At 36.6% G+C, this 11608-nt stretch overlaps 1 non-coding gene across 1 annotated transcript; it reads left to right on the forward strand.

Moving 5' to 3' along the window:
• Window positions 1-825: 825 nt before the first annotated feature.
• LOC133776478 (U6 spliceosomal RNA) lies at window positions 826-932 on the forward strand. Its single transcript, XR_009868407.1, has one exon. It is a non-coding gene; the product is annotated as a U6 spliceosomal RNA (small nuclear RNA).
• The last annotated feature ends 10676 nt before the right edge of the window (window positions 933-11608 follow it).

Genomic DNA, 11608 nt, shown 5'->3' on the forward strand with positions numbered 1-11608 from the left:
TGTGTACTGATGGTCCTCTTCCCCACTTAATGCTGTATAATTGTTCAAACCTGGTAAATGCCACTCTTAGGATCATTGGTTACTATCCTCACTCTGTCTTTTATGACCTTGTCTAAATATGATCAAAGTTGGTGAACTTATAAGGCTTCCATAGCCTTGGCAACTCATGACGACAGCCTAGGGTGGTTACTGGCACCATAAACTAGAGTGTCAATTTGTTGGTTCAACAACAGGAGCCACTGTGCACTTGCTCCTCATGTGGGATCTCTGTCCTTAATGTGCTGTACATTGTGATTTAATGCTATAACTAGTACTCAAACAGTATGTTTCACTTTGTGTTTCTATGTGGGTGCAAACTGTTGAAATCTTTATACTAAATTGATCTTCTGTATATAAAGAGAATTGAAAATGAATCTTGATGTGAATGGAAGGGGAGAGGAAGCGGGAGAGGGGAGGGTTGTGGGTGGGAGGGAAGTTATGGGAGGGGGAAGCCATTGTAATCCATAAGCTGTACACTGGAAATTTATATTCATTAAATAAAAGTTAAAAATAAAATAAAATAAAATAAAATAAAAAATCAACACTCACCTATTTGCTGCTTTCAAGAAACACACCTCATCAAAAAGATACCCACAGACTGAAAGTGAAAGAATGGAAAAAGATGTTCCATGCTAATGAAAACCAAAAAAAGATCAGGTATAGATATCCTATATCAGACAAAACAGACTTTCACACAAAGACTGATAAAAGAGACAAAGAAGGGCACTATCTAATGACTAAGGCATTAATTCAACAGCGGAATGTGACTATAATAATCGTATACTTGTGCTCGCTTCAGCAGCACATATGCTAAAATTGGAATGATACAGAGAAGATTAGCATAGCACCTGCTCAAGGATGACAAGCAAACTCATGAAGTGTTCCATATTTTTTAGATCAAATGGATCTAACAAGTATCTATAGATCTTTTCATCCTACTGTTGCAGAATACACATTCTTATCAGAAGTGCATGGAACTTTCTCTAGGATTGACTACATACTAGGCCATAAAGCAAGTCTCAGCAAATTCAAAAGAATTGAAATCATACCATGCATCTTTTCAGCCACAATGGAATGAAGCTGGAAATTAGCAACTCAGGAATCTAAGAGCATGTGCAAACACATGGAAACTAAATAACATGCTCCTAAAGGAACACTAGGTCATAGAATAAATCAAAAGAAAAATAAAAAACTTTCTGGAAGCAAATGAAGATAACAACACAATATATCAAAACTTATGGGATACAAAAAAAGCAGTGTTAAGAGGAAAGTTTTTAGCAATAGGTGCCTACATCAAGAAATTGGTTCCATCTCACCCCGGTGAGAATGGCTCACATTCAGAAACCTACCAACAACAGATGCTGGAGAGGATGTGGGGAAAAAGGGACACTAACCCACTGTTGGTGGGAATGCAAACTGGTTAAGCCACTATGGAAGACTGTCTGGGGATTCCTCAGAAACCTGAACATAACCCTACCATACAACCCAGCCATCCCACTCCTTGGAATTTACCCAAAGGAAATTAATTTGGCAAATAAAAAAGCCATCTGCACATTAATGTTTATTGCAGCCCAATTCACAATAGCTAAGACCTGGAACCAACCCAAATGCCCATCAACAGTAGACTGGATAAAGAAATTATGGGACATGTACTCCATAGAATACTATACAGCAGTAAGAAACAACGAAACCCAGTCATTTGCAACAAGATGGAGCAATCTGGAAAACATCATGCTGAATGAATTAAGCCAGTCCCAAAGAGAAAAATATCATTTGTTTTCCCTGATCGGTGAAAACTGAGCGCCAAAGGGGAAACCTGTTGAAGTGAAATGGACACTATAAGCAACAATGAACTGATCAGCTCCTGTCCTGACTTTAGATGTACAATGTAATATTTTATCCTTGTTCTAGTACTATTGGTTGAACTCAGTAATTAACACACAATTATTCTTAGGTGTTTAAATTTTAACTGAAAAGTGATCCCTGTTAAATCTAAGAGTGGAAAAAGAGAGGGAGGAGATGAACAATTTGGAACATGCTCAATTGGACTGGCCGCAAATGGTGGAGTTAGAAATGTGCCAGGGGATTCCAACACAATCCCATCAAGATGGCATGTACCAATGCCATCGCACTAGTCCAAGTGATCAATTTCAGCTCACAATTGATAGCTCTGATAGGTCTAAGAGTCAAAGAGATCACACAAACAAGACAAGTATCTGCTAATACTAACTGATAGAATCAAAAAGGAGAGAAAGATCCAACATGGGAAGTGGGATACACAGCAGACTCATAGAATGGCAGATGTCCTAAACAACACTCTGGCCTCAGAATCAGCCCTCAAGGCATTCATATCTGGTGGAAGAGCCCATGAGAGTATAGCAGGCATGGAAAGCCAAGATATCATGGAAAAAAAAAAAAAAGACCTAAATGAATGATCTCTGTGAGTGAGATCCCAGTGGAAAGAACGGGGCCATCAAAGAAGGAGGTACCCTTCTCCGAAGGGAGGAGAGAACTTCCACTTTGACTATGACCCTATCGGAATAAGATCAAAGTCAGCGAACTCTAAAGGCTTCCATAGCCCTGGCAACTCATGACTAGAGCCTAGGGAGATTACTGACGCCATGAACAGGAGTGTCAAATTGTTAAATCAGCAACAGGAGTCACTGTGTACTTACACCCCATGTGGGATCTGTCCCTAATGTGTCGTCTAAAGCGAGGTGATGCTATAACTAGTACTGAAACAGTATTTTTATACTTTGCGTTTCTGTGTGGGCACAAACTGATGAGGTCTTTACTAATTATATACTGAAGTGATCTTCTGTATATAAAGAGAATTGGAAATGAAAGAAAAAAAAAACAACCTGGTGTTAAAATGGAAATGGCATAGAAAATTAATTAATTTGAAAAAAAATTATGTAGGATCTCTGTCTTTAATGTGCTGTACATTGCTATTTAATGCTATAATTAGTAATCCAATGGTAGTTTTTTTCACTTTATGTTGCTATATGGGCAAAATGTCGAAATCTTTACCTAATATATACTAAACTGATCTTCTGTATACAAAGAGAATTGAAAATGAATCTTTACATGAATGGAAGGGGAAAGGGAGCTGGAAAGGGGAGGGTTGCGGGCAGGAGGGAAGTTATGGGAGGGGGGAAGCCATTGTAACCCATAAGCTATACTTTGGAAATTTATATTCATTAAATAAAAGTTTAATAAAAAAAAAGAGGAAAGTTTTTAGCATTAGGTGCCTACATCAAGAAATTGGAAAGGAACCAAATAAATAGCTATCAATGCATCTCAAGGATCTAGAAAAACTATAGCAAAAAAAAAAAAAACTAATAGGAGAAGAGAATAATTAAAATTAGAGAAGAAATCAACAGAATTGAATAAAAAAAATTTTTAAAAGATCAGCAAAATGAAGAACTGTTTTTTTGAAAAAAATTAACAAAATTGACACATGATTGGCCCACCTAAGCCAAAAAAGGAGATAGATCACCCAAGTCAATAAAATCAGAGATAAAAAAGGGAATTTAACAACAGACACCATAGAAATAAAAAGAGTCATTAGAAATTACTACAAGGAGTTCTATGCCAACAAATAGAAATCTAGCAGAAATAGATAGATTCATGGACACATACAGCCTACCTAAATTGAACCAGGAAGACATAGAAAACCTAAACAGACCCATAACTGAGTCAGAATTGAATCAGCAATAAAGGCCCTCCCAACAAAGAAAAGCCCAATTTCCAATGGATTCACTGATGAATTCTACCAGACATTTAAAGAATAACTAACTCTAATTCTTCTAAAACTATTCAAAATAATTGAAAGAGTGGGAATCCTCCCAAATTCTTTCTATGAAGCCAGCATCACCTTAATCCCTAAGCTGGAAAAAGATGCAGCAGAGAAAGAGAATTACAGACCAATATCCCTGATAAACATAGATGCAAAAATCCTCAATAAAATACTGGCCAATAGAATTCAACAACAGATCAGAAAGATCATCCATCAAGACCAAGTGGGATTTATCCCTAGTATGTAGGGATGGTTCAACATTCGCAAATCAGTCGACGTGATACACCACATTAACAAAGTTCAGAAGAAAAATATTATTATCTCAATAGATGCATAGAAAGCATTTGATAAAATACAACACCCTTTCATGATGAAAACTCTAAGCAAATTGGGTATAGAAGGAACATTCCTCAATACAATCAAAGCAATTTATGAAAAACCCATGGCCAGCATACTATTGAATGGGGAAAAGTTAGAAGCATTTCCACTGAAATCTGGTACCAGACAGGGATGCCCACTCTCACCACTGCTATTCAATATAGTACTGGAAGTTTTAGCCAGAGCCATCAGGCAAGAAAAAGAAATTAAAGGAATACACATTGGGAAGGAAGAACTCAAACTATCCCTCTTTGCAGACGATATGATTCTTTATTTAGGGGATCCAAAGAACTCTACTAGGAGACTATTGGAACTCATAGAAGAGTTTGGCAAAGTAACAGGATATAAAATCAATGCACAAAAATCAACAGCCTTTGTATACACAGGCAATGCGACAGCTGAGAAAGAACTGCTAAGATCAATCCCATTCACAATAGCCACAAAAACAATCAAATACCTTGGAATAAACTTAACCAAGGACTTTAAAGATCTCTACGATGAGAATTAAAGAACCTTAAAGAAAGAAATAGAAGAGGATACCAAAATTGGAAAAATATTCCATGCTCAAGGATTGGAAGAATCAACATCATCAAAATGTCCATTCTCCCAAAAAGAATTTATAGATTCAATGTGATACCAATCAAAATACCAAAGACATTCCTCTCAGATCTAGAAAAAATGATGCTGAAATTCACATGGACACACAGGAGACCTCAAATAGCCAAAGCAATCTTGTACAACAAAAACAAAGCCGGAGGCATCACAATACCAGATTTCAGGACATACTACAGGGCAGTTGTTATCAAACAGCATGGTACTGGTACAGAAACAGATGGATAGACCAATGGAACAGAATAGAAACACCAGAAATCAATCCAAACATCTACAGCCAACTTATATTTGATCAAGTATCCAAAACCAATCCCTGGAGTAAGGGCAGTCTATTCAATAAATGGTGCTGGGCAAACTGGGTGTCCACATACAGAAGTCTCAAGTAAGACCTCTACCTTACACCTTATACAAAAATCTACTCAACATGGATTAAAGATCTAATTCTATGACCCGACACTATCAAATTATTAGAGAACATTGGAGAAACCCTGTAAGATATAGGCACTGGCAAAGACTTCTTGAAAATGACCCGAGAGGCACAGGCAGTCAAAGCCAAAATTAACATTTGGGATTGCATCAAATTGAGACGTTTCTGTACTTCAAAAGAAACAGTCAGGAAAGTGAAGAGGCAACCGACAGAATGGGGAAAAATATTTGCAAACTATGCAACAGATAAAGGGTTAATAACCAGAATCTACAAAGAAACTCCACAACAACAAAACAAACAACCCACTTAAGAGATGGCCAAGGAACTAAACAGATATTTTTCAAAAGATGAAATTCAAACGGGCAACAGACACATGAAAAACTGTTCAAGATCACTAGCAATCAGGGAAATGCAAATCAAAATCATAATGAGGTTTCACCTCACCAGGGTTAGAATGGCTCACATACAGAAATCAACCAACAACAGATCCTGGAGGGGATGTGGGGAAAAAGGGACACTGACCCACTGTTGGTGGGAATGCAAAATGGTAAAGCCACTATGGAAGACAGAGTCCTCAGAAGCTTGAATATAGCCCTACCACACAATCCAGCCATCCCACTCCTTGGAATTTAACCAAAGTTAATTGAATTGGCAAATAAAAGAGCTATCTTCAACTCAATGTTTATTGCAGCTCAATTCACAATAGCTAAGACCTTGAATCAATCTAAATGCCCATCAACAGTAGACTGGATAAAGAAATGATAGAATATATACCTTACAGAATACTACATAGCAGTTTTAAAAATGAAATCCATTCATTTGCAACAAAATAGATGAATCTGGAAAACATCATGCTGAGTGAAATAAGCCAGTCCCAAATGGTCAAATATCATATGTTTTCCATGAGTTGTGACAACTAACTAAGCACCTAAAAGGAAACCTGTAGAAGTGAAACTGACACAAGGAGAAAAAATGACTTGATCAGCCCTTGTCCTGACTGTTGAGGAATAGCTTACTATTTTATTCTTTTTAGTATTTTCTGGTTAAACTCTTTAAAACTCACAATTATTCTAAGGGGTTTAAATCCAAGTGAAAATTGATCCCTGTGAAAAATAACAGTGGGAATAAAAGAGGGAGGAGATGTACAGTTCGGCACATGCTAACTTGGACTTACCCCTAACAACAGAGCTAGAAACGTGCCACGGGACTCCAAATCCCATTAAGTTGGCATGTACCAATGCCATCTTACTAAAGTGATCAATTTAAGTTCATAATTGATCATAAAGGTAGGATTAAGTGTCAAAGGTATCACATAAACAAAACCATTGTCTGCTAGACACCGATAGCATTAAAAAGGAAAGAACTATCCAACATGGGAAACAGGATACCCAGAAGACTCATAAAATGGTAGATGCCCTAAGCAGCACTCTGGCCTCAGAATCAGCCCTTAAGGCATTCAGATCTGGCTGAAAAGCCCATGAGAGTTTCTCAGGCATGGAAAGCCAAGACACTATGGCAAAAAAATGACCTAAATGAAGGATCTCCAAGTGAGCTCCCAGTGGAAAGAACAGGCCATCCAAGAAGAAGGTGCCTTTCTCTGAAGGGAGGAGAGAACTTCCACTTTGTTTATGGCCTTGTCTAAATAAGTTCAGAGTTTGTGTACTCAGAAGGCTTCCATAGCCTTGGCAGCTCATGACAAGAGCCTATGGTGATTACTGACATCATAAATAAGAGTGTCAGTTGTTAAATCAATAAAGGATTCACTGTGCACTTACTCCCCATGTAGGATCTCTGTCCTTAGTGTGTTGTACTATGTGAATTAATGGTAAAACTAGTATTCAAACAGTACTGTATACTTTGTGTGTCTGTGTGGTTGCAAACTGTTGAAATCTTTACTTAGTTTATACTAAATTGATCTTCTGTATATAAAGATAATTAAAAATGAGTCTTAATGAAGAATGGGATGGGAGAGGGAATAGGAGATGGGATGGTTTGTGGGTGGGAGGGTGGTTATGGGGAGAAAACTGCTATAATCCAAAAATTTCAAAATTTATATTAAATAAAATTTTTTAAAAATTATATACTCAATCAACCTCAGGGGCCTGACTATTGAAAAGAAATATTAATGGATCTAAAAGAAGATGTAGACTCCAACAAACAGTAGTAGGGTTTCAATACCCCACTTCTACCATAGACATCAATGAGACAGAAAATCAACAAAGAAACAACAGAGCAAAATTACACTATGGATTAAATGGACCTAACTGATATCTACAAACCCTTTCAACCATAGTTGCAGAATACCTATTCGTTTCATCAGTGCATGGAACTTTCTCTAGAATACATCATATGCTAGGCCATAAAGCAACTCTCAGCAAATTAAAACAAAAATATCAAAATCACACCACTCATCTGCTCTAACCACAATGGATGAAGCTGAAAATAAACAGATCAATCTCTAGAACATATTAAAACACATGGAGACTGAACAACATAGTCCTGAATGAACAGTGTGTCACAGGAGAAATATAAAAATTTCTGTTAACAAATGAACATATCAAAACTTATGGGATAGAGCAAAAGCAGAATTAAGAGGGAAGTTCATAGCAATTTGTGTCAACAGGCATTTTTCAAGAGAGGAAATTCAAATGGCCAACAGACATTTGAAAAAAATGCTTAGGATCACTAGGCATCAGGGAAAAGCAAATCAAAACCACAATGAGGCTTCACTTTACTCCAATTAGAATGGCTCTCATACAGAAATCAATGAACAACAAATGCTGGATATGGGAAAAAAGGTACCCTAATCCACTATTGGTGGAATATAAACTGGTGGAGCCACTCTGGAAGACACTATGGAGAAATCTGAATATAGATCTACCATATGATCTAGCAATTCCATTCCTGGGAATTTGGTCAGATGAAAAGAAACCAGCATATGAAAGCTATCTGTACTCCTAGGTTTAAAGCAGCTCAATTTACATGAGCTAAGATATGGAATCAACCTAGATGTCCATAAACTGATGACTGTATAAAGAAATTATGGTATATACCATATGGAGTACTATTCAGCTGTAAAAACAAAAAATTGAATTTTGGCTTTTTCAACAAAATGGATGCAACTAGAAATGATAATACTTAGTGAAATAAGCAAGTATCAAAAAGACAGATATGTGTTTTCCCTGATCTGAGACAACTTAAAGAGTACTTAAAACATAATGTATTGGATTGAAGTTAACATTTTGAGATTTGATGATTCTTTACAGCCCTTGTCTTTACTGTTGAAGAATATTTTTTCAAGATGTATTTATTTATTTGAAAGGCAGAGTTACAAAGAGGCAGAGGCAGAGGCAGAGAGAGAGGTCTTCCAACCTCTGGTTCACTCCCCAGATGGCTGCTGTGCTGATCTGAAGCCAAGAGCTTCCTCTGGGCCGGCGCCGTGGCTTAACAGGCTAATCCTCTGCCTCGCGGTGCCGGCACACCGGGTTCTAGTCCCGGTTGCCCCTCTTCCAGGCCAGCTCTCTGCTATGGCCCGGGAAGCCAGTGGAGGATGGCCCAAGTGCTTGGGCCCTGCACCCGCATGGGAGACCAGGAGAAGCACCTGGCTCCTGGCTTCAGATCAGCAAGATGTGCCGGCCGCAGCGGCCATTGGAGGGTGAACCAACGGCAAAAGGAAGACCTTTCTACCTTTCTCTCTGTCTCTCTCTCACTATCCACTCTTCCTGTCAAAAAAAAAAAAAAAAAAAAAAAAGAAAGAAAGAAAGAGCTTCCTCTGGGCCTCCCAAGCAAGTGCAGGGGCTCAAGGATTTGAGCCATCTACTACTGCTTTCCTAGGCAATACCAAGGAGCTGGATCAGAAGTGCAGTAGCAAGGACTTGAACCAGCATCCATATGGGATACCTGTACTACAGATGGCAGCTTTACCCATCATGCTGAAACAATGGCCCCTGTTCTTTCTTCATACTATTTGTTGAACTCTTTACTTAGTGTAGGGTTAACCTTATGAGTATAAAGTAAACTGAAAACAGGTCTTTGTAAAAATTAAGAGTGGGAATAGAAGAGGGAGAAGAAAGAAAGGTTGGAGCATAGGCAAGAGGCAGGATAGGATGGGAATTATCTCTATATTCCTAAATCTGTATAGATGACACATATTCCTAAATCTGTATAGATGAAACATATAAAACTTCTTTACCTTAAATAAGATTTTTAAAAAAGAGAGCAAACATGTCAAAATACTTTCTACAACATTTGAAACAATTTTTAAAATCTAATCAGTTTCCTTTTATCAATTAAAATTCTTTAACAATAAGCTGTCACATTGATTATGTACTTTAATGAGGATGATGTATATAAAGAGCAAAGCTTGATAGTGCCTCATCACCATGGGTGATTTATGTTTTTTTTTTTTTAAAAAGAGAGGGGTGGAGAGAAATTCCCTAATCCTAATGTACAACGTTTTAATGATGATATTTAAGGGATAGTGCAGTCAGATCAGGTAAATGTTCCTGGCAAGGGCTTATGCCACTACTCCTAAATATACTTTAAGTTGTTGAATATATACTGGATAACAGATAATTTTAGTCTTTCTACTATGGATTTTGACATAAGTTAATGTTCTCAGATTGTGTCTGAGGACTTACTTTTTCATGCTTTGCCTTGCACTGTCTATACATCTATTATTTTAATTATATTCCATATATGCCTTCAGAACTATAGGTTTTTCTTATTCATCTAAAAGTCCTTTATTGATGATACTTATACAATTGAGTTGATTTAACATTGCCAATGTAATTAACTCAGAATTTTGATAAAAAATATGGTTCTACAGTTAGAATATTTGTATTTCAAGCTATTCCTCACACATAATTGTTTTAATTCAAACATTAAAGGAGTTTAGTGAAAATCTGAGAGGTACACTGAATTTTTGTATTATTCAGTTGTGTTAAGTGGAGGTAGTGTTTCAGAAGTGAGACATGGGGATTAGCGACAAAGGAAAATTTTAGTCGTTCTTTGTTTCATTTAGTCATGATGGATAGTGTAAGTAAGAGAAACTGTATCCTGGAACTATATGCCATGAATAAGAAACTAATATGTCAAATTTTCATGTAAATTATTTAAAATAATCAAAGAGTTAGTAAATTCAGTTTATATACGCTCTCTTTTTATTTCCCCTAAGGCAAGCTCATAGCACATATTTGGAGTTGTAAATATAGAGCTTAAAGTGTAAATTTCTAAGCAGAGCATGGCAAGGTAGATGAATGGATTCCATTAATGTCAGGGGAAGAAATGGAGTTAAATCCGTTTTTCATTTGCCTCAAAAATGAAGCCCTAAGCAAGTTTTGCAAATAGCAAGTCTTGCAAATGGCAAGAGTAATAACAGTTTAGTCATGAACCTACGGCTCTTGGTGTTAATGTACTAATTCATTAAACCAACTCTTTCCCTGACTAAAGTCATTTTGTAAGTGGTTTTTAAGCTAAAATGCCCAGCATAATGAAAGTCTAGATTTTAGCTGTTTTCTTTACCTTCCAATTTTTTTAAAGTAAAACATATTTTTCAATGTAAATCACGTTTATGACAATTTTCTTTTTTCATAAATTGTATAAGTACTTCATGATCAAGAATTAGGTCGACAAAATGAAAAAATTCACAAGTGACATAGTGTAAATCCTTAGAAAATTTTGTTTGAGTTGAGTCATTTAATAGCTCTAGAACAGACATCAGCAAACTGGCCTACAGCCTATATTATTTAATGTTTAATTTGTTGTATGTTGTCTGTAGCTGCTGCTTCCAAGCTGTGTTGGCACAGTCAAAGAAAAGGAAAAGAAAAGCAAGGCTTCCTTTCACTGTAGGATACAAGTGCTTGATCAGGTTGCTACAAGTGAGTCCAGTAGAAATTCTGAACTCAATAGTCATTTCTTTCTTTCTAAATTTCTCTTAATGGGAAGATACTTCCTTTCTTTCATTAACTACCAAATGGAAAATGCTTAGTAAACCCGATGTGATAAGGGAACAGAGATGTGTAAAAAGAAAGGAGACACTTCAGAGTCAGACCAGGCATGGGTTCCTTCAGACTCTGTTAATCTCAAGGATAAACTATGATTTATAATTGATTTACATATATATTCTTTTATTATTAAACTAGCTATGCAAAAATGGATATTATGGTATCTTCTGGTTCTGACCTCAAGTTTTAATAAGCTCCCTTGGATCAACTAAATTATAAATCTTTAATCTTTGAGCCCTAGTTATAAAATATATTTATTTTCAGTAAATTCCCAAACAGCAAAGTTTTGCTCGCCTAACATTTTTACATAGTAAATAATAATGATATGTTTTAACTTCCTTTTTTTCC

Source organism: Lepus europaeus, chromosome 17, assembly GCF_033115175.1.
Source record: "Lepus europaeus isolate LE1 chromosome 17, mLepTim1.pri, whole genome shotgun sequence".
In the NCBI taxonomy this organism is placed as follows: Eukaryota; Metazoa; Chordata; class Mammalia; order Lagomorpha; family Leporidae; genus Lepus; species Lepus europaeus.